Source organism: Typopeltis vanoorti, chromosome 7 (genome assembly GCF_054136105.1).
Source record: "Typopeltis vanoorti isolate ZY-2024b chromosome 7, IOZ_Tvanoo_1.0, whole genome shotgun sequence".
In the NCBI taxonomy this organism is placed as follows: Eukaryota; Metazoa; Arthropoda; class Arachnida; order Uropygi; family Thelyphonidae; genus Typopeltis; species Typopeltis vanoorti.
In genome coordinates this window covers 117,228,242-117,254,108 of record NC_143555.1, presented here as the reverse complement: position 1 = coordinate 117,254,108, position 25,867 = coordinate 117,228,242, and positions in this window count along the sequence as shown.

Sequence of the window (25,867 nt, the reverse complement as noted above, 5' to 3'; positions counted from 1 at the left end):
TGAAGAAACTGTTATTCCTTGCACAGCATGTGTGTTGTCGACTTCTTGTAAGAAAGGTTCAAGAACCAGTGCAGAGAGCAATGGACTAAGAGGGCAGCCTTGCTTGACTCCTTTTTGAATTTTAACTGGGCCTGACAGGAACCCATTAACTAGGAGGCAGGTAGTTGAATTGGCATAGGCTCCTTTGATAACAGATAGCAGCTTTTTACCTACACTAATTTACTGGAGGATGTGGAACAGAAAGGAATGCCAGGCATTATCAAAATGCGTGAGTAAGGTCTACTGATAGCACTGCCATCGACTGCTTTTTCATATTAACTAAGTGGATTAGATCACGTAGCAGAAACAGATTAAATTCTACTGCTTGGCATGGAACTTCATACACCTGTGTGCTTTTAATTATGTATCTCATTCCCACTTTGAGCCTGTTATTGATAATGCAGAAAAATATCTTGTAGTCAGTATTAGATAGAGAAATAGGTCTCCAGCTGCTGATCAAGGTGTGATCTCTATGAGATATTGGAATGAGGATGGTATGGCTTCCTACAATTCACTTGGTATGTGTCCTGATGAGAGAAAAAATTTAAATAGTATAACTAGAATGGGAAGAATAAAATCCCAGGCCTCACAGTAAAGTTCTATCTCTAGATCATCAGGTCCTGGGATTTTCTTATCTGGCATTCTTTATAGATGACTTCAGATGCTGTAATGGGTCTGTCAAGCCCATCTTGGATATGAACAGGAATGCTATTAATGCTCCAAGAGTTATAATTTCCAACAGTACTATTGTCTTCAAACAGATTTTTGTAGTTTCAATCTTTATTGAGGTCTCATCAATGGGAGCCAGACCCAGGAGAGATACCAGGATTGGAACTTGGAACTTCTTTGGTTGATGGACTGAGTCCTTGACTCTTCATCCCTTCATCTGCATTTTAGTTTGTGGGTGATGGGATTACTGTGGGTAATTTACTTGCTCATTGTGAGCATTGTAGGCTGTATCAGCTTTCTCTTGCAATGGAGGATTTCGGTCTTAGGTTTTAGGAATTAGGTTTGAAGTGATCTGAGGGTTTGTAGTCTGCTGCCTGTCAAATTAGCTGATTTGGGTATCTGTGATTGTGAAGAATTTCTCTGCTATGCCTATCATATAGGTCTTGATATCTGGAAGATTGGCTTCTTGTTGTAACTGGAGGTTTCTAATGAACCATGGGGCATTAAATGCCATTCTTAGGCATTTGTTCTGGATTGTCTGTAATCTGTTGATGTTTCTTTTAGCTGTATGTCCCTAGGTTGGAGAGGCATAAGTTAGTTGCAGTGTGATCACTGATTTGAAGAGGAGAATTTTATTGCTTATGCTTAGGAAGCTGTTCCTGTTCAAAAGTGGATATAGTTGTGCTATGGTCTGACTAGTTTTAATGGCGACACTATCTATGTGTGTCTTGAAATTTAGGCGTTTATCAAGATGAACTCCCAGATATTTGGTAGAATTGTACCAAGGGATGATTTTACCAAACATTTGTATGCTTGTATTCGGTTCTGCTTTATGTCTGGTGAAAAGCACTGCAGAGCTTTTTCCTGGGCTGATTGTGATATACGCCATTTGGTGTACCAATTCTCCAATTCATTGACTGCTCTCTGCAGTTTGTTTGTTTGTGACCAGATGTGGATGGAGGGATCTGGCTGTGATGATTGTGTCATCGCCATATAGAGCGGTGATAGATGGGGAGATCTGCCATGTATATGGAGAAGAGTAGAGGAGATAACAGAGAACCTTGAGGGATTCCAGCCATGGTTCTCCTCTCTGTGGATCTGAATCCCGTTGAGTTTTATTTTAATTTTCTGTTATTTAGGTAGTATTTGATGAGTAGAATTAGTGGTAATGAAATTCCAACTTGATATAGCTTAAAAATTAGGCCATAATGCCACACTATCAAATGCCTGAGTGATGTCCAGGAAGACTGCACCAGAGTATTGGTGCCATTCATACCTTTGGGTGATATATTCGATGACTCTGTAAATTTGTAGCGTTGTGGAATGATATTTCCTAAAGACGAATTGCTTGTCTTGAATGGCATGGTTGATATCTGCTACCTCTTGAACCAGTGTGAGTATAGCCTGTTCAGCTATCTTACTTACGCATGACAGAAGGCTGATCGGTCTGTAATTTTCAGGAAGCTGTGTATTTTTTCCATGTTTTGGAATTAGGAAGATATCAGCAAGTTTTGGGAAATAATTCAACTGAAGGATGGCATTAATGATGGCTACCAGATGCATAACCTCTTTGCGGGGAAGCAGCTTGAGCGCCTTGTTTGTTATTCCATCTGGACCCGGAGCCTTTTTGTCACTTAGTTTTCTTATGATCTCATATATTTCTGTTGGTGGCACAGGTTTGTTGTTGGATTGAAATGAGGCGTTTTGAGTTATTTTACGCACTTTTTCTTATGAAGTTTATATCTGTATTGATATAATTGGGGCTGCATTGTTTTTCTAAGCTGTCTGCAAATGCTTTTGCTTTTTCCTCGTCGTTGTAGGCAACACTATATTCACCTTGGTTTGGAGGAAGTGTAAAACGCTTTGAACGGAATGATCTCATCATTCCGTTCATATTGATTGATCCTCTGTGTTTAATTATTGAATTTTGTTATTCCAGAGTTGGGTATGGTGATCCTTTAGGGCATACTGAACCTGGTTAGATGCTCTATTAACTGCTTTTATCTGCTGGATCCATTGTTCTCTGATATTGTCTTCTTAATCTGTTTTTCTCTTGAATAAGACGTTTTATATCCTCTGGGTGTTTATTTGATGGTGTACATTTGGTTATATTTGTTAACTGTGTTATCGCTGTCAGTAGTTGCTTTCACTGCTTTTACTACATCTTTGGTGGATGTTATATGTAGTATTGGGCCAAGGTTTTCCTGGAAGGCTGAGGGAAGTTGTTTCCAATTTATAAATGTGGTGGTGTTTTCCATTAAATCTTGTATGGTGCCAAGTTGTATATGATGGGGTTGTGATCAGAACTTAAGTCGTTGACTGCTTGTATTTGATAGCTGTGTGCTATGTTTTTTAATATAGCTATATCTAGTACATCAGGATGTCTGGTTGCTCCGTAGTGTGTGGGTTCAGTGGGTCTTATCACTGTTATATTTCATGAAGTGGTATAAGAGTTGAGTATTCTTCCGTTAAATTTGAGTTTCTGCTATTCCAGACTGAATGTTTGGCATTAAAATCTCTGGCTATGATCACTGCTCTGCCTGTATTTAGTATCACATCTAAGTCATATTCAAGGAGTTTTTTATTTGGGGGTTGTAAGCTGCATATATCCTGATGCTGCTTGTATTTTCCATATGTATTTCGATTCCTGTAGTTTCCATGTGTTCTGTTTGGGGTTCAGCTATTGAATTATATTTTATGTTTCTTTTGACAAAGATGGCAGTGCCTCCACCTCTGGCATAGGATCTGTCTGTACGGTAAGTGCTATAACTGTTAATTCTGATCTTGTCACTTGGATGATGATGTGATTCATTTATGAGGATGATGTCTGCTTGGGTTTCTGCTGCAAACTCCTGCAGCTCCTGTAATTGTTTGATAGACCATTTGCATTCCAGCTAACAATCTATAGTGATTTCGGCTTTCTTTTAGCCTTATCCATTAAGGATTTCAACAAGGAGTGACTGCGTGTATGCCTTAAGATGATATCCTTGGCTTCTTGAGTTGGGTTGGTTTGTCGGAGTTCAGCAAGCATTTCACCTATGTGACTTGTTATGTTCAGTAGGATAGGTTTGTTGGTTTGCTGTGACTGGTTTGGTTTTGGGTCTTTTAGGTAGGCTGATCTTGTAACTTCAGCATATGATCTTCCATCTGTTGTAGAGACTGTGGTTTGATGGGAAGACGTGCATTCTTGTATAGGTTTGCTGGTTTTGAGGAAATGCTATGCAGCTCCTATAGTTTGTAGGGCATGGGCCTCCACAATTTGCACACTTTACTGGATATGTGCGGGATTTTTGGCATTCATTTGTTGCATGTTTGCAACCACATTTCATGCAACGAAATTCAGCCGTGCAGCATCGTAGTGTGTGCCCAAATTTTTGGCATCTATTACATTGCGTTGTAGTTGATTTATGTTTTAATGCTTCTTCTTTTATGACTAGATCACAGATGGTCTGGAGATTGTATATATATTTTTGGTCTTTACTTATTTCTACTAGAATTAGGGGGGTAGGGTGTTTTATCAGCTCTCCGCATTCGGCTGACTTTAATTGGGCTAAATCCCTTAAATTGGAGGTCTGCTGTGACTTCTTCTATCTGTATTGTTTCAGTTACCCCCTCTTAATACCACTTTTAGATTCTTCTCACTGTTGAGTGCAAATGTGTGGTTATGGCAGATTGCTGTTATCTAGGAATTTGGTTATTTTTCTGTAGTCTGACGACATTTTTGGCTGTATACGTATTCCTTCTTATGTGTTTGTAGCTTTCATGAAGGTGATATCTGATGATTTCAGTGTGGATGTAACGTATGTCCAGTGCTCTTTGGCCCTTAGGACGACTGGGGGTACCTTTTCTTTAGGTTCATTATTTGGTTCTATCTCCACTGTTTTGGGAGCGTCTGCAGTAGAATTTTCCTTTCCTTTTTTGACTATTTGAAATTCTGTGTTGGTTTCCAAAAAAACTGCTGAGTACTATCTAGGGATGCAGCATCCTCTGGATTTGTGGAGTGTCCTAATTCTGATTGAGTCAGCATACTTCCGTCATTTAAATCATCCATTCTGTCATCTGTGACTGCTGTGTGTGTGTTGGGGGGGGATGTATCAAACAGTTTTACTTTCCCTGGCCAGTTGTCGCTCAATAATTTTCCTAATCTTAGAAATTCTCTGTATACCTCTTCAAATATTGTTTCATTTAGAGGTTTTGTCATGTTTGATAAGTGGTAATAATCTTGTTAGAATAAAGTTTGAGAAATGGGTCCTAGAACCCAATATAAATATCCCATAGATCAAATCGATCCACCAGCATATATCCCATAGATCAAATCGATCTACCAGCATAAGAAGCAAAAAATTTGCACTTAAAGTTTTCTGAATAATAGTACTTACCAAAAAACTTTACACACACACACACACACACACACACACACACACACACACACACACACACACACACATATATATATAGTCAAATATTTGATCGAACCAAAAAGCATAAGATCACTATTTTATCACAATTCACAGACATTATTCGTGTTTTTAATAGATACTAACTCACAATGCAACTCCATTAAAATGGCCCGAATTCAATGGATATATATATATATGATAGATACTGTGAGAATGTCATACAGTTGTGTGGACATGATGTTTAGGGCCTCCCTCGATGAGTCTAAGGACTCCCTGGAGTCGCCCATAATAATAGTAATAATAATATAAATGGAGATTTGTTACTAGTAGTTCACAAAGCAAGAGACTTTAAAGTTATACCAAACAGACAAAGTTAAAGTTTAGCCTTAGCAACGTAGCCCATAAATTTTATGTACTATGTTGCTAAGATGGTTAAGTCATCACATCAAATAGCTATGCTGTTGAAGAGAATGCTAACTTTTGAGAAGAAGGAAACACTATAACAATAAAGTGTTATAGCTTCCTTCTTCTTTTATGAGACCTTATATGATCATATATCGACTGTTGTTTCCACTTACCTGCCCATTCGTGGGCAGGTAAGTGGAAATGTTAGTTCAATGTTGCAAAGTGTAAGGATTTCAGATTTGGTTATCACCGATGGGATGCAAAGTATGCACTTGGTGGAGAAACTTTCAAGGAAGTAGAGGAGATGAGATATCTGGGAATGATGGTGTACAGGGACCTGAAATTCGGGGGCCATATTGAACAAGTTGTGAAGACATCACATCAGATAATGTCAATGATACAGAGAACTGTGACAAGCAGAAATAAAGAGGTTATGATGCCTGATCAAGGTCTCATATAGATTATTGTACACAGATTTGGTTGCTGGGTTTTCATGTTGATGTGGATTTAGAAAGGGTCCTGAGAAGATTCACAAAGGCGGTCAGTGGTCTTTGGAATGTGGAGTATGAAGACAGATTGAGAGAATGTGCATTGCAAAGCCTCATGAATAGGAGGAGAAGGAGGTGGGATATGATTGAGACATGTTATCAGGTTGACATGGAAGAGATTTTTCATAGAATGAGAAAGGAGGATAGAACAAAAGGTCATTGTTGGAAACTGCTGGTTTCTCTGCTAGGAGAGTGGGTGGTGAGTGGAATGCAGTCTGAATTTGTTGTGAATCTAGACACATTGAATCAGTTTAAGGCATGGTTGGATGAGCATTGTGTGCGATAATATGTACCTCCCCACAATGAGTCTCTGATTCAATAGAAGTTAGATGTTAATAATAAGAATAATAATATTTTCTCAACCTTTCCCCAGAACCAACATTCCATTTGTGATGTTGCTTAATCACTCATCTCTGGAATCTCTCTCTCTGACATATCCTCATTACAGTATTTATTTTATATGGGATTCTCCCCTTTGCAACCCTTCCCTTAGGATGGATGTTGAGCCTTCCTAACGAGGGATTAAGTATGTATTTTATGACTGTAGATCCGTGTGTGTTCACGGGGGCCAGTTTGTCTGTTATGAGGGACAAAAAAAAACTAATTTTCCTGGCGAAAAAAAACCCTCTACCTCTGTCTGAGATCAGCTAACTCACTTTTAGTCAAAAGAGACCAATTAAAGGTTCCTCATCATGGACGAGAATCAAACCCAGGTCTTTCTGACGAGGGTGCTTTGTCTATACTGACTGAGCTACGGAGGCTCCACATTAAAGTGGAATCAGGTAACTAAAACTGAGTCCACGTGTCATCTGACTAATACTTTATTTAGTGATACAACCACTTTATCATTGTTAGTGTGCTCAGTGTCATAGCACCAGTGCATTTTGTAGTCTTTGAAATAGTTGCAATATGCTTGCTAAACTTCAGATCACTTTCAACCATCATCCCAAGATCTCCAAACCCATCTACCTTTTGAAGTGCAAACCTACCAGTTCAGTACACAGCCAAAGTGAAATACCTTTGGAGTGCAGAAACTCCAGAAAATGGCGCTATTAGGAACATCTCACATTTTGCAATGGTATTTATTCATGATCTTTGAATAAGGCCCAAATTTCAAAAATTTGTCAGTTAGAGATTTGAATGTTATATGATTATATTGTTGAATGTTACTTGTATTCTTTGACAGTGAACTATGTTAATTGAATATAGAAATAAAATCAAAGTTTGTATTGAAAATTTAAAAACTCTTTCAAGAAGATACATTTTAAGAACACAAAAATATTCATAGAACTATTCTATTATATACATTTAAAGAGGACATGTAATTTGATATTGTAATTTAGCATATTTTTTCATGTATTTTATAAATGCTGATAATTTTATATCACTCATTTTTCTAGGTTCACGCATTACAACATTTTTTAATTTTGGTTATGTGTCATTAACAATTCGAGGAGTTGATACACGAGACAATGGAACATATACTTGCTGTGCTACTAACACTTTAGGAATGGCAAAGACAACAGCAAAATTGACATGCATCAGTAAGTAATAATTTGATATTGTGATTTGCAGTGCATTATAAAATAAACTTACATTACAGATATTGAAAATGGGAGTTGTAAAATACCATTCAGAATTCATTTCTGGAGGGTTTTTTAATGTGATTTCTACCCATGAATGGTTTTAAACCTATAGGACATTAGTATTGTTGGTGAGCTAAAGATTTTTTTTACATTTTTATTGATGTATAATATATATATATATATATTTTATATATATTCTTTTTTTTTTGTATTTTTTTTTTATTGTTGCACAAGAAACCCTGCTCTAGAGATCAAACATGCAACTTTTTCAAGCTACCTCAGGCCTCCAATAAGCAGGGCGGTGGTCTCAAACTAGACAATGAAATTCATCTACCACATAAAGAGAGTCACAAATATTCATGCCCATGGTAGGATTCAACCCTGCAGCCTGTTGGTCAGATAGCAGATATGCTACCCAGCCAGCCGTATTTAAATTTATTGAAACTTATTTCTAAATAGGAATTGAAAAAAAATCAGCATTACTATTATTATTATTATTACTGTGTTCTCACTTATCCAGATTAATAGAGGAAATGGGATCCATTGATAATTGAAAACTATAGATCTTCTGAACTTTGTATTTTTTTGTAGTCATGTAGTTTACAAATATAACAACTTATTATTATTATTGATGATGATGATGATTTAACCATTCAGTGGTATAGTTAAATCCTGTCTCTTGGCAACTTTGTAGGCAAGTGTTCTTGCCACAAAGTGTTTTTGGTAAGATTTTTAGAGGATAGTTCAAAATTGCTTTCCCCAACCCTCCTGCATTTTATCTGGGTTTAGTACCAGCATACAGCTGACGAATAAGGCCTATGGTTGGCATGAACACACATGGATTTACAGCCATGTGTGTTCATGAGGCTGGTTTTCCTGTTCTGAGGGACAAATAAAAACAGAGTTTCCAGATGAAAAAACCCTCTATGAACACTTCCATGAAGTCTGAAAACTTATCACGTAAGATCCAAACTATCCACATAATCTATCATACCTTTCTTTGAACCCATCAACAGATAAAGTAGTCACATAATACACTTATTTTGTTTAGAAGTACTTCTAAATTTTGTACTCACTGGCTTTGGCTTGTAATTTAGTAATTAAAACTATTATGAAATTTGCAATAGGTTATATTAAACCAACAAGACTTCATGTTGAAAAAAATATTTTTGAAATTATATTAGGGTGGAACTGCAGTGCTTCTTACATTTACTATATTCATAAACCTAATAATTTAACTGAGACAGTATATGAGTATTTTAAAGACTTGAGGAAGGAACAGAACAACCGTAAGAATAAGTTAGAAATGAATTAAAAACAGTAATATGTAAAAGTTTAAAGCATAAAGGTTAAAAATACATGAAAAAAAAAATTAAACAACATCAGAAAAGGATGAATAATAAAATATCTTATAATTATGGTGTCATTGCAACAACAAAAATTTTAAATATTAACTTTTCTTTAATCCATACTAAATGAAATATTGTTAATGATGTGAAAAGTTGCAAAATAAAGAAAATTAGATTGTACAATATGAATATTTTTTTTTGTAGGCAAGAAGAGTGTGGTTCTGGAGACCCAGCACCCTGAAGGTTTGGAGAAGATCCAACACCTTGAGGATTCATCTCGCTATCAGCGGGAAGTGCTGGAAGAGACGACTTTTACACAACTTCCAAAATTCACAGAGGCATTGCTGGGCAAAGAGCAACTTGTAGAGGGACAAAGCGCTCATTTTGAAACTCGTCTGGAACCAATGGGAGATCCTTCTATGACTGTTGAATGGTATTTTAATGGAAGAGCTTTAACAACTGGTAATTTTCCTTGCTGAATATATACTTTTGATTTGACTTCATAAAAAAGAAAGTTTTTCAGCCCTCTCTTTTAAGTAACATTGCAATATAAAATTTGAAAAAAGTTAACTATTTTAATAGTTAACTATTAAACTCTTAATAATTAATTATTTTAATATTTAACTTTTTTATTCAGAAAATTTTTCAAAACATATCCGCACCAAATTGTAAATTACAGCATATCAATAGAACAAATGGTAATTCTTCAATTCTTTTCTATTATTATTATTAATCGTAATTGTTAATAACATGCCTCTGCAATCCATAGGAGAGCAACATATCTATAATACTGTACTTTAAACTCATTCATACTCTTAAAATTTATATAACAGCAATGCATTCCACTCACACACGAATCTCTGTGTAGAAAATCCATTTCTCAATTCATTGCCTACCACACTCACTTACAACTTAAAGAGATGGCTTGTACATCCCCCTCTTCCTTTACTCTATATGAATAATGCTTCCATTTGGAAAATCCTCTCATCAATTTTTGTATCATATTATATCTTCTCAGTCGATCAACCAAGCTGTGTGTGTATCATATTTTCTTAACATCTCATAATCCTAGACCTCAGAATCCGAAGAATTTCTATGATTTATGTACATTTTTTGAGGTAATAGCTTTACATTTTAGTTAACTGATATTTCATGAATAATACCTAAAACCTCCATGAAGTCAAAAGACTCAATGTGGAACGTCTTCACTACCATATGCAAAGTTTGCCGTACTTATACAAATTCCAGGAATGGCATCTTATTCTAAGATGCCATTCCTGGAATTCCCCCCCCCTCAGATACACACACACATATACTCTAAAGAGCCTTAATCTGTCCCTATATCCTACATTCTAGAGACATGACACTATCTTAGTCACTCCTTTTTTGAATCCCTTCCAAAATGTCTTCATCTTTTATTCACATTTTAAGCCCTTTTGTGACTTCCCTGGAAGTTACGAAAGGAAACTGTGAGCAAGAGGGTAAGGAGTGGTTTCTTTGTGTGGAGGGTGGTTGAGCCGTGGAATGCATTGCCTGATGGAGTGGTGGGAGCGAGAACGGTCAGTGAGTTTAAAGAGTGGTATGATAGACTTTGTGTTTCTCAGGGGGGGACCTCCCCTCAATGAGTCTTGACAGACTTTATGTCTTAGGAAGGACCTCCCTCGATGAGTCTTTTGACTCCTTGGAGGCCTGAATAATAATAATAATAATAATAAAATCAATGTCCTCCTCATCATTTCCGTAATCTGTTTTGTGTCCTCACATTTCTTGCAAGGTGACTCCTAAATTTTAAATCCTTGTATACCATCACTCCTCCTCTGTCTCTTATTTCCTTCACCTCCTTCAGTCCAGTTATATAAATATACACAGCATCCTATCCTTGCCTTCCATATTTCAGAACCTTACAGTTCACAATATTGAATTCTTTTTCCCCACTCATATGCTAGCACAGAGAAAGAGAGAGAGAGTCAGTGTAAATTCCTCTGGAGGCCAACCACATATGCAAACATTTAGATTATTATTTTTACATTACACATCCATGGAGTTGAAGGACTCATTGAGGGTACACTACACTATAAAACCTACTCCACACTACTTAATCCTCCATCTACAAAATACATCGCTACCAATACTATGTAGTGAGCAGTAGATAATGCAACCTGCAGCCACTGCTAACCCACGTGGCTACAGGTTGCATCATCTAGTGCTCACTACATAGTATTTTTTGCCTGTTAATTATGTGTATCCTCTGGCTAATTTTCCTGTATTCATTCTGAATACAGGAAAAATACTTTGAATACGTTTTACAGTGGAAAATATATTCTTGTTTTCATCCATATTCTATGATATGAGGAATCTATATGCTTTTTTAATTGAAGCCATATAAAGATTTCATCTACACCATAGCTGATCTCATATGAAGGTAACAGGGATTTTTCTCTGGAAATTCTAGTTTATCATACAACAAAACCAACAAATTAGCCAGAAAACACATGCCCTTAACAGACAAAAATGCTATGTAGTGGCTAGCAGATGCCATAGTAAAGATAGTGGATTGTGCATTGTTACAAGGAGAGTAGGGCATTGGAGAATGGATCACGTTGTAGAGTACCCCCCCCTCCCTTGATAGATGATTTGGACTCCATGGAAATATCATATAATAATAATAATTATTATTATTATTATTATACAGTAATTAATTTATCACTATGTAAAAAGTATGGGTAAAATTGTAAGTCAACAAAATTATGTGTAAATTATCCTCCATGGAAATATCATATAATAATAATAATTATTATTATTATGATACAGTAATTAATTTATCACTATGTAAAAAGTATGGGTAGAATTATAAGTCAACAAAATTATGTGTAAATTATCCTATTTGTTTAATGACATAATCAAATCTGTGTGATATATTATTGTTATTATTATTATTATTGTTACGCGAAGTCCACGCGGTTAGCCTAGTGGCTATGCGCTTCGCAACCATAGGCCTGGGGAAGGAGTGTCCTTGGTTCAATTCCCGCCGACGACGTGAAGCTGAAGGATCTTCCTCAGCCATAGCCAAGTTAGCCGGTCTTGGGCGTGGACAGCAGGGTTTTTTCCCCAGTTTATTATGGGGTTTTTCATCCCGCAAAGCAGGCAAACTGGCCTTGAGAACTCAACACTACAGGCTATAGGATACACCGGGGCATAAGGCTGACCACCTTATCCTGTGAACGGCTTGAGGTCCGACGATTAACTAACCCTCGACACCGCAAGGTAAAAGAGGGTAAAAGGAAGATGATGATGATGATTGTTACGCGAAACCTCCAGAGAGCCCAAAGACTCATCAAGGGAGGGCACCTACTCTACGTCTCCACCATTTAATCCACCAACTACAATGAACCACAACTACCATCATCATCGTCTACTGCCCACCACCACCACTACAAGTATTTTCACAGACAATCACAAACATCTATGCCCACGGTGAGATTTGAACCCACAGCCTTTTGGTTGGAGAGCGGATATGCTAACCGCTTGGCAAACCAGGCTGGCATATCTATGAATTTATTACACTGAAAGTCATTACACTGTTATTCTTTTATTACATTGTAATACAGAAGTTTCTTTAACATGGGTAACTTGGTAACAAACATTTAAAAATAAAAATAAATCTTTATTTCTTCTTAGGACATCGTTTCAAAACTTATTTTGATTTTGGATACGTGGCATTGGACATTTTATATGTATTTCCTGAAGACAGTGGAACATTCATGGTTAAAGCCAAGAATGCAATAGGAGCAGCCACATTAACTAAAAAGGTTACAGTTCAAGGTATGTCTAAATGTTGATGAATTGGTGCATTACTGTGCTTTTAAATACTAGCATAAGCATAGAATTATTGGCATAAGTATATCCAAATGGAAAAACTTAAATATGCTTGCATATGCTTTAGTTTATTGCACAAAGAATTTACATTATTATTTCATATGTAATTTTTATATTTTTTATTCAATTTCATTAGTTCTAGATAATGTATTATAGTTCAGTAAATTAAAGGCAAGTGAATTTTGCTTCCAGTTATACTACTAAAATCTTACAAAAAGTATTATGTCACAGCAGAATTATAAATATGAACTTTTTTTGCAGCAAAAACAGCAGTAGACACGTCAGCAATTCATGAAATTGTTGAAAAAATAGAATATCTAGAACGACCACCTCATCAAGAACCTCAGTATATGATTGATGAAATATCTAAGAGCAAACCACATTTTGTAATACCTTTACATGATCCCAAACCTCTAAGAGAAGGAGAAAGAGTACATTTAGAATGTCGATTGGAACCTGTTGGCGATTCAACAATGAAAGTTGAATGGTTTTTCAATGGTAAACCTCTTCAAAAGGGTATGTCTTTTCAAGAATGTTTTTTTTTAAATAGAATGTTTTTAATAGAAAAATGTTAAATAATATATAGACTTTTTTTTTTATTCCTTAGTTTATAAGTGTCAGATTTTACATGTATGGGTTTCCATATATTTAAAAAAATTTAAATATTATTGCTCGCATGCTAACTTTTGATTATCTACATTTTTATGATGATCCCAAGCATAAGAGATTATTTGACCTATAGTACTCTAATTCCATAATGATAGTAAGCCGAGAACAATTAAAGAAATAATTCGAAAACCTGAGATTGCATATTTTAGGACATATATATATATATATATATATATATATATATATATATATATATATATGAAGAAAGTTTGTTTCGAAAGACAAAAACTGAGTTTGGAATTGAACTGTAATGGGTATTTGCTGCTGTGTCTTTAATAATTTAGAAAAGAATGGGAGAATTTCTAATGAACAACTATGCTATCTATAGAACATGCATGTAACAAGAACTGAAAAATAATAGAGTAATTGGTGAGATATAGGACACCTGATCAATCTGACTATGCTCTGCGGCATTGAACTAAGAAATACTAGAACACTTAGGTTTATGGGATGAATTAACTGTTTCCGATAAAGTAATGCCTAGAACAAAAGAAGAGGTTAAAGTTATCTAAAAAAAGTAATATTTCTTATCAAAAAATTTGAATATTTCTTATCAAAACACAAACATAACAGTTAAAAAACATAGAAAAAGTTTTATTTTATTTTTTTTAGGTTGTTTAATTATTATTAAAGTATTAAGGTACCACATATTCTAGAAATTTTGCTCATTTTTGCCCAGTACATTTGCAGTGCACTGGACAAATGTTATTCATCTCATAAGAAACAATATGGTATCATCTGGAAATAGTGAATTGGATTTGATGTCAGTTTAAGATCATTGAAATACAAAACATAATATCGATCTGCTTTGCATCATGCATAATCTGTCAATAGAGACAAGGCAACAACCTGTTGTAAAAGAAGACAGAAGACAAGCTGCATGATGGGAACATACTTAGGCTTTTATGCTAAACACAATGAAATACCTTTGAGATATCAAGGAAACCTCTTGAGTTTCTTCAAAAATTACCATTTTTTTTTTTAAAGTAGATGATATATATATATATACACACACACCCACTAAAGAGCAAAACATTATGACAGTGCATCCTTATGCAAATCAAAACAACTAAAGCCCTTCGATTAGAAAAGGCCTAAGTTCGATTCTCACCATGACAGGAGGAATCTTTATATGGACTTTTTCAACTGAAGGTGAGTTAACCGATCTCATACGGAGGTAGCAGGGTTTTTTCTCCCATAAACTTGGGTTTTTCATCCTGCATACAGACAAATCAGCCCTTTAGAGCACACACACACAATTTACAGACAAAAATACTAACTGTGGCGGTTGTGGGCAGTAGATGGCATTGATATAGGTGATTGGTAGTAGAGGAGACAGAGTGTTGTATAGTAGGTGTCCTCCTGCGATGAGTCTTCAGACTCCTTGGAGGTGTCACGAATAATAATAATAATAATAGGGAAACAATGCCAGATGTGCAGGTCATGAAACAGAACACCTGATACTGCACTCTGTTGATCAGTGTTATTTTTGTTCTTCAGATGGAAAAGGCAGTAGACTTAAGCAAGTTTGATAAAGAGCATGTGATGGCCAGACGACTTGGTTAGAAGATTTCTGCAAAGGGCAAGGCTTATGAGGTACTCACAATCAGTCATGATGAGTACCTTAAAAATGTGGTACAAGGAGGAAAAAGCCATGAACAGCCAGCAAGGTGTGGACCAACCAGAGCTCATCGATGCTTGAGATGAGTGAAAGCTATTCTTCTGTTGGCTCATACCATCCAGGATAGCTTTCACTCACCTCAAGCAAAGTTACTGTAGTGCAACTCTCTGGTAATTCAAATGCTAGTGATGGTGTAATGTGTCACAACACACAACCAAACCCTGCTGAAAATGGGGCTGCATAGCCACAGACTACTTTGAATATCCATGCTAACATCGATTCACCATTGAATGCACCTCAAATGGGCACGAGAGCATCAAAACTGCATATGTGTGCATCATTTACTCAGGGAAGTGTTGGCACCAGGATGCACAGTGAGATGAAGACAAACCATTGGAGTCAGCATAATGTTTTGGGCAATATTCTGCTGGGAGACCTTGGGTCCAGTCATTCATGTGCAGAAACTATGGCATCTACCACCTACCTAAACATCATTGCAGACCATATACACCTGTTCATGGCAACAGTATTCCCCTCTGGTTGTGCTTTCTTTCAGCAGTATGATCTGCCATGCCACACTGCCTGGATTGTGCAAGAATGGTTTGCAGAGCATGAGAAAGATTTCCAGGTATTTCCTTGGCCTCCAAATTTCCCAGACATCAATCCAATTGAGCATTTGTAGTTTGTGTTAGCAGCACATCTGCTGTTGGATTGGATAACCCAGCCAGCAGTTGTTTCCAGTGTTTATTATTGAATAATGTTAAATAATTATCATCAAATTATTGTCCCATCTATCTCCCTTCAATCCTTTCTCAGCACTTAACTTAGAAAGGATTGAAGTGAAATAGATGGGACAATAATTTGATGGTAATGATTTGTCACCCTTCATCAGATAGGTTCAGCATTAGTTAATTTCCATGCCATTGAATAAATTCCAGCAGAATATCAGAGTACAAAATGTGGCATAAATCAGAAGTCAACTTAGGAATCTCAGACCTTCAGGCTTTAAGAAATTCAATCAGGACTAGGAGACATTTTGATATCCAGATTGGACAAGACTGTTATGATCTCTTTCTGGAAAAAATACGAAAGCAGACATTTAATCTTGTATACAGTAGGAAGACATTTACTTAGTTCACTTAGATCATCAATACGATTATATAATTGTGTAAATCAGTTAATGTACTATGATTGCTGATAATTACATTTTACATAATTTCAATCATTTGCAAAAATAATAGCATTAAATATTTTATATTTAAATTAACACTGTATTTATCTTCTGTTTTAGGATCTCGTTTTGAAACATATTATGAATTTGGTCTTGTTACACTGAATATATTAACTGCATATCCAGAAGATACTGGTGAATACACTGTGCGAGCTGTTAATCACCTTGGATCAGCTCATACAAGTGCTTGCATTAAAGTAATTGGTAAGTATATTTAATAATTTATTAGTTAAACTAATGTTTAATTATTTATACACTCAGTAAATACAAGTTAGGATAAATGGAGGTTACCTACTAATTTTGGAAAGAAAAAAAAAAGTTAGGACTGCTGTAACAATGCTTCCTTCTTTATTTGGGAAATTAGAAAGCATTAGAAGATTTATTTATTTTTATTTTATTTATTTATTTAATTATTTATGTGGATATTAACAAAAGATGAAAATAATGCTTGTTATTACTTTAGAATGCATCTGTAGCAGCTGTTAGTACCAACTCCTTTTGATCAGAAAAAAATTCATCTGAATCCTATCTAGAACATAATAAATTCTTACACTGACTTTTCAAATGAAGTTATGTTAGTCATATATCAAAGTGGCGGGGTCACTTCTTCAAAACAAGCTAGTCAGAGAACACATATAAATAGCAGACAAGGACTATGTAAATGAGATTAATTAGAAAAAAGACTGAGAAAGAATAACAGTACGAGTGAATGCTGACTGAGAGATGAGCAACATGATAGCGGGTGAAGAAGACGAGCATGATATCAATAAGGATATAAAATTAGGGAATATAGTAGGTATAGAAGATGATATTAATTGGGAGGGTGAATGTCAAGTGAGATAGATGCACTGAGAGAAGAAGCAAAACATATGAGAAATGAGTTAAGAAGTATGAAAGAAGAGATTAGGAGAATGGAAAGAACAAATGTGAAGCAAATGAGAGTGGAGTGTGAGAGAGAATTATCAGAATTCTTTCTTTGAAGGTTACATGGTGGTCAGCATTCATAGTGAAGAATTTATGGAGGCAAAAACATGTGTTAGAATAATTACTTTACTTATAATTAAGAAAATAATATTTGACGTTTTGACCTCTGTATTGAGGTCAACATCAGGAAAACATATATGTACAGGACACAAGCTACATGACACTACACAAAAGTAAGCTGAATCTAAATGCTTTGTGTCCTGTACCCTAGCCTGGCCTGTGGAGAAAAAAAAATGTAGTAAAAAATAAATAAAGAATAAAATAAAAAAATGAAAAATAAAAAAAATATTAAAATAAAATAAAAAAGTAAAAAAAAATTTAATATAGTTTCACTATAAAACTTTTTATTTATCATCTGTATATTATTATACTGATATGTATGAAATGTTTATCTTATTTTGTGAATTAATTTTTAATTTTGTATATATTTTATTTAGTCATTTCTTTCCACCAGAGGTCAGGCTAGGGTAAATGATTAACAAAGCATTTAGATTCATCCTACTTTTGTGTAGTGTCGTGTAGCTGGTGTCCTCTACATATGTATGTTTCCTGATAGTGACCCCAATACACAGGTTGAAACGTTGAATGTTATTTTCTTAATTGAGGAGGCTATGAGAGCGTTCAGAGAAGAGTGACCAAGTTGGTAAGTGATGTAAAAAATGCTCCCTACATTGATAGATTGAGAGCTTGTGGATTGCAGAGGTTGGTTGATAGGTGAAGAAGAGGGGGTATGATAGAAACATTTAAATTACTGAAAGGTTTTTATAGGATTGATCCAGGGGAAATGTTTCAGCTGTGTGATGGAAGAACAAGAGGTCATACCTGGAAATTAAAGAAGAGTGTGGTTAACAAGGGTGTCAGAACAAGGTTTTTTGCCTGGAGGGTGGTCAATGAGTGGAATTCATTGCCTGACTTAATTGTGAGCTCTTTGTCTGTAAATGAATTCAAGAAGAGATATGACAGATATTCTTTTGCTAGTTTAGGTCTCCCACGATGAGCCTACTGACCCCATGGAGATACCCGTAATAATAATAATAATAATAATTATAAGTAAAGTAATTATTCTAACATGTGTGTGTTGTGTCTGCATAAATTCTTCACTAAGAATTATCAGAATGATAGAAGAGGAGAGAATAGGAGAACAAGCACTCCTCTGGCATTATATTTTGCCCTCCACAGGTCATCGAATCTTCATTCATTTTATCACACCTCTTCTCTCTCTCTCTCTCTCTCTCTCTCTCTCTCTCTCTCTCTCTCTCTCTTCCTTCCTTCTCAACAAGGGGCAGAGAGGAATGAGATGGTGCAGAAGCTTCCCTGCTCACCTACATCCCTCTCTTAAGGGATGTAGGTGAGAAAGGACGCTTAAGAGAGAGAGAGAGAGAGAGAGATAAGAGGTGTGATAAAATAAATGAAGATTTGATGATCTGTGGAGGGCAAAATATAATGCCAGAGGAGTGTTTGTGTGGAGAGATGGTGAAAAATCTTTGGGATGATTGTGATGGTGGGTATGAATGACTTAGGGGGAAGCAGCATAAATTACATGGTAAGAGAGCTGAGAGGTTAATGCTTCACGTTCAGCAGAAGACTGAGAGAACAAAGATGATGAGTGTGTTACTAAGGTATGATTATTGCAGAGCTATGAAGAAGAAAATCAATAATGAATAGTATAACAGCCAGAATGTATCAAATTAGAGCCCTCGATTATGTAGATGCCTGGAGTGCATTTGAGAAAGAAAAGAATTGTATGTGAGAGACAGCCTGCATTTGAATAAGGAGAAAGGCGTAGGCATCTGGAGATAATGTAGTTCTCTGAACAAGGTGAGAGTGTTAGTGCAAGGAAATTAGCGTTATCAGGATGTATGGTACCAGGGGAGGGGGGGGGGTGGCCTCTTGTGAGAATAGTCACGTGGGAGAAGAGAAAACGCATGTGGTGTAATGCAGAATCAGTGGAGTGTAGAGGAAATAATAATAGGTATTAAAAAAAAAACTAATAATACATTAATATTTCTTTATATTATATACAACTGATAGAAGAGTATTTAGAATAAAAGAGATGAATTGGTAGTGCTGATAGCCTCAGCTTTTCCAAAGATCATTGAGATCAGTGAGATATGATTGATAGAAGATGATATACTGCAGGAATAGTAGTAGTAGTACTTCTACTAATAGAATATACAGGTTTCCATTTGTGGAATGCAGTATGATGGTGATGAATAATGTAATAGAGTTGGGATTGGTAAGCAAGAGGAGGAACAGAAAGGAAGAAAGCATAATGAGAAGTGGAAGTGAACTTACTATGGAACATTTGAAAATGAGTGAGGATTGCTAAAGTAAAGAAAGGGATATTAGAAGAAGTGCATTGATGACTTGAAGAATTAAAGTAGGTGCAGAATGAAGTCAGTTAGAAAATATAGAATACTTTAAACACCTAAACCCTTGCAAGGGAATACTTATTGAAAGTGGAAGAAGGAAAGTGCTCGTGAAAGAGGAGTTCAAGGTGAATGATGGTAGTATGTAGTTGGAAGGTAGGATCAAGGAACAGAAAGAGTGAGTGTATAGTAATGTGTGAAGATTATATAATGAAGGATGTCAAAACAGAGCAGGTATATTGAAGGTATGTTTGTGAAGGGAGAAAATAGGGAGAGTGATTAGGCTGTGGAGAAGCAATAAAGCAAGAGGAACTGCCTGTATTGTTAGTATGAAAGGTTTGCAAGTGTCTATTCTTCAGTCTCTAATAATGCTTTCATTTGAAAGCATTATTAGAGACTGAAGTAGAAGTCTGTGAGTGTAGAGTTGTGTGTGTGTGTGTGCTGTTGAAGTATATGATAGTAGACAGCTGAGGAGAAGGGTGACAATTATGAATTGTATGATAGCTAGGATTTGCAGAAAGAGAGGCTTTTAGTATATGAATTATTATTATTATTATTATTATTATTATTATGTGACACCTCCATGGAAACCAAAGACTCATCGAGGAAGAGTATGCCAACACCATTGAATGATTGATTCCCTTCTAACTGCTAACTGCACTCAAACTTGCTTAAGTTTTTGCGAGCGATTAACAGCAGAGGCTCTACCAATCGGCCAACCTTCGCTGGCTGTGTAAGATAAATCTGGGGATAGAGAACTGTTGGCTGGAGATGGCCTACATCTGAGTGAGAGTGCCAGTGTGAAGCTGCTAAGAGTTCTGTTGAGAAGAGAAGAGAGTAAGAGAGTGTTTGCAGGCAGGAAGATGAGAATTAAATTAAAAGGTATGAGGCTGTGAGTGTAATTTATCAGGATAAGGTAATGGCATGAGAATAGGACTGCATGAATGGGAGTAGTGAAGTCAAAGGTCTTGTGGAATGATAAGATGAGGAATTGTGGGAAGGAAAACAGGACCAGAGGAAGGATGTTTTTTTTTTCTTTCTTATATCTGATTTCCATTAGTGCCAAGTGTGGGTAAGAGGAAAAGACAAAAAAAAAAAAAGAAAATTAATGAGATGTTTTTTGAATAGTCAAAGGTTGTATCTTTGACTATTCATAAAACAAAGATCTTGTACTAATGATGGCTATGATACTTAGACAAAAATTGTACATTGATAAAGTTTTTTAAATGACTTTTCCTCTGTTTTTATAATTCTTTTAGTCATCAGTTGATCTGATCTGATCAATGTGATGTATCTCTGTATACTAATACAAGAGCAGCAGTAGTAGTAATAGCAGAGATAAATTAGTGGTGTTGTTTTTGTCTATGATCAAATTAGTTTGTACCCAAATCTGTATTATCAGCAAAACATGAGCGACAAAAGGAAATAGAACATAATGGGTATACCAGTTTTCAAGAGTATAGAAAGGATAATAGAAGGGATGGGGTATTATTAATTCATGATCTCAGAGGAGTGTGTCCACTCCAAATGTTGGGTTAAAGAAGTAGTAGTGATAGCAGCCACAAGGGTATTTATAGGACAGCAGGGTTTTTTTCCACCAGTTTATCTGGTGTTTTTCATCCCGCAAGCAGGCAAACCGGTCTGAGGACACACAGATTACAGTCAGGAATACTGACCCAGCCATAGGTCTGATTCGTCAGCCTATGCCGGTTCCGGAGCCCGGATAAAATTGGGGGGGGGGGGGGGGGGGGGAACTAGATGGTACCGTGAACTCCCGTAAAAAGGGGGAACGTGGTATAATCACACGAAATTTATTTATTACTACATCACTCCTTTTTTTTTCTCTCAACTCTGTAATTCCACTCCCCACCCTCAAAAAAAGTTGACATTTCACACCTTTAAAATTACATCTCCTATTCCAGAACTCTCTGAAATCCAGGTAACCAAATCTGCAAAAGTAAAATTCAGTATATGATCCAACAAAGCTGTCCCTTCACCCAATTCACTCATCAGTGTAATTTCTTATCACTGCACTGAAGCGATTCTCTATATTATTCTCATCTCTCAGCAAATATCCCCAGAACTTCAGTTCCTTATTAATAACCATATGAAAATCATCTGTCTCCTACTGCACTAATCATTCAATTAAACCCCCACCCCATTTATGAATGTAGCTTCTTTAGTAGTTTTCCTCACAGGCTTGAGAAGAATGATACTATATTCATTCTTAGTTATGTGCTTATTTAATCTAACAGATAAGCTTAGGCGTTGATGGTTATTCATGACTTATTTTTCACGGTATTAACAACACCACAAACACTTTTATCAACAAAGATGTTTTATTAACGCTAATATTTCGCTGATTTTCAAATCAGCATCATCAGAGCACAACACACATGTAAACGTGTTGTGGTGTTGTTAATACCATGAAAAATAAGTCATGAATATGTGCTTATTTCTTTTTTGATAATACTACACCCTCTGTCCAAAAAGAAACCAAACTTTTGATAGAAAATAAAACACAGGCCAATTATAATTATTCAAATCATTTATTTCAATCAATATAATCTCCCTCAGCTTCGATACAGCGTTTGGCACAGTCAATAAATTCGTTAAATGAGTTTTTTATATAGGTTTTTGGGATACTGTTGAGCGTCGTGATTACTGCTACTTGAACGTTTTCAATGGTGTCATGTTGCTTTCCTTTCATCAGCAAATGAAGTCGGGGGAAGAGTAGAAGTCACAGGGTGCTAAATCAGGTGAATACGGTGAGTGATCCAATACACAAACTTGGCTTTTGTTCCACAACTGTCTCACATTGTTCGAACAATGAGATAGTGCATTATTGTGCAAAAGTGACCAGCTGCCTGCATAATGATATTCATGCCGTACACGCTGAATTCTTGCTATCAATAGCTTCAAAACTTCGAGATAAAACTCACCATTGACCATTTGGCCAGGTGGAATGAATTGTTTTGGATAATGCCCTTGGAATCATAGAAACAACTCAGCATTGTCTTTACTTTTGACTTCTCCAAGCGACTTTTTTTTTTCAGATGCCCCTCTTCTGGTGGTCTCCTCTCAGCACTGATGCTTTGTTTCTGACTCATACTCAAAACACCATGTTTCATCACCAGTAACTATCATTTCAAGGAAGTATGATTCCTTACAAGCGGTTTTAATGAGATCCTTGCATTGTTCAATTCGATATATTTTTTACTCGTTGGTCAACTTGTGGGGAACAAATCGCAAATTCAATTTACGAAGGTCCAAACTCTCAGTCAAAATGTTGTGCACAGTTGATTTTGGAATCCCCAATTCATCTTCAATCAATCTCCTGGACGATTTCGGGTTTTCTTTGATGAAATCATGCACTTTTTGGATGTTAACTTCACTCAGTCCAGTTTTTGGATGGCCCGGCATTTCGTCGTCTTCAATTGTCCCACGACCACTTTGACATCGCTTAAACCACTCGTGGACTTGAGTATGGGATAAGCATTCATTTGATGCATTTTGGTAAAACGTTTACCAAGTTTAACACAAAAGTCAATCACAGCTCTCTGTTTGAAACTCATTTTCCAACCGTTCGCCAAAACACACTGTCACTCTTGGCACTATAACTTGACTTTTAATGAAACAAATGTCATAAACAGTTGACGCAACACTAATGAAGGTTGCCGCTTTCAACAACAAAAAGATACAACAGTGGCACCACTAGTTTCTTCTATTTTCGAAAAGTTTAGTTTCTTTTTGGACAGAGTGTGTATAATTAGTCATTAGTCGGGCTGTTTGGCCAAGTGGTTAGCGTATCCACTCTCCAGCCAAAAGGCTGTGGGTTCAAATCCCACCATGGGCATAGATGTTTATGATTGTCTGGGAAAATAATAGTAATGGTGGTCAGCGGTAGATGATGAAGGTAGATGCGGTTGGTGGAGAGGGAGAGTTGTAGAGTAGGTACCATCCTTTGATGAGTCTTTGGACTCCCTGGAGGTGGCAGTGGCGAGCCGGTGAAATTTTAAATGGGGATGCTGCCTATACAAAATAATAAAATAATTGGTTACTAATTTTCCTAATTAGTAACCAATTTATTAATAAATGAATCTGTAGATTTATTTATTAATAAATTGGTTACTGATTAGGAAAAAAAATTTTTTTTTTTTTTTATTTTGTATAGGCAGCACCCTCACTTAAAATTTCACTGATTGCCACTGCTGGAGGTGTTATGTAATAATAATAATAATAATAATAATAATAATAATAATAATAATAATAATAAATATTAATGTGAATGATGCTGCCATCACTTTTTTTGCAGCATTACCTATTCTGTGAATAATAAGAGAAATCAATAAATAGTAGTAAGAAACTACAGTGTATAGTTTAATGTGTAGGTACTTTAATGTATGGTTTAATATGTTTGCTTTAAAAAAAAATACTGGCTTTGTTGTATCTATCAATATCTCATGCTTTATCTCATTAAGTATTCGGAATTAGATAGTTATGATCACTTTATTTTATCTGAAATATCTTTCTTAATTTTTAGGTAAATCTGGTGTGGTTTTGGAATCTCAGTACCCAGAAGGATTGGAAAGGATACAGCAGTTAGAGGATGCTAGTCGGTACAAACGTGAAACATATGAAGAAACCATTATTACTCAGATGCCCACTTTCACTAAGCCATTGCATAATATTGATACTGTAGAAGGTACTAATATCCATTTAGAATGCAGATTGACACCTGTTGGTGATCCCACAATGAAAGTGGAATGGTTTGTCAATGGTGTTGCTTTGAAAATAGGTAAGTCCAGTAATATACATATAATACATTATTATTATTATTATCATTATTATTATATGTGGTTTAGTATAAACATTAAGCATTTATTAGCACCACTTTTCCTGTTGACCGATCAGCATATAAGAGAGTTGCTTTCATTCAATGAATTTTGTTGCAGTTCTTACATCATACAATTATTACTTTTTATATATAATAAATATTTAATTTTTTGAGAGAAAATATAAACTTTGAATTTGAAAATATAAAAGAGAAATTTTATATAATACATGAATATATCTGAGAGAAGATATGAAAGAGTTGGTGGTAGAAGCAAAAAAGAGGAATAAGAAAGTTAGTGACTCTGCTGCCATCATATAGTCCTCTGCTGCTATCATATAGTCCTATCACTATATGATAGGACTAAATTGAGAAGAATTATTCAAATACAGGCTGTCAGGCACATACAATGTGCCTGACAGCCTGTATTTGAATAATTTTGGAATTAGATGTTTGGAGAAAGTGTTGTTCAGTGAAAGGTTGAAAGTTCAAAATCAGGGAAACTAGAGGCCTTGGGGAATGCAGTCAGTTGTAGGTCTTGGGAAATGAATGTGATTACAAAATGATTGAATGCTGAGTACAATTTCACAAGTTTTGATGAGGGAGATGTTGAAATGCATGGGTACAAATGTCACAAGCATCAGAAATAAAGGGGAAAGAGTTCTTGGCATTGGTCATCTTGATTTGACCCAAAATTATCAGCATCTGTGAGAGCTAGTTGATAAAAGATGGTATAGTTACAGGGATAGAATGCAAAGAATATGTAAGGAATATCATAAGACAATATGGGATATTTCCCCTTTTGGGAACTTCTGGATAAAGGCCTGCATCCCTGCTGTAAGGTAGATTGGATGACTATGACAACTTATAAAGGTCATACATAATGTGTCATGTCACTATAGCAGAAATTTTTTGCATGCTAGAAGGTGAGTGGAACGCATTGCCTGAGTGTATTGTGAATATAGACACATTGAATCAGTTTGAGGCACAGTTGGATGATCGTTGTGTTCAATAGTGTGTACCTCCCGTGATGAGTCTCTCACTCCATGGAAGTTGGATGATGATGATGATGATGGTCATGATAATAATAATAATAACACCACCTGTACCAAGAAATCCATTAGTATCAAGACTATTGAGTATTTTTCCAATGTCTCTTGGTGCCAAAAGAATGTGGAAGAGAATTAGCATTGTCCCTAATCTGGGTGTATATAACTTGAGTCTTAATACTGAATACAATTCATGATGAACAAAAAGAGGACAAGACAGTTTCATTATACAAAGCAA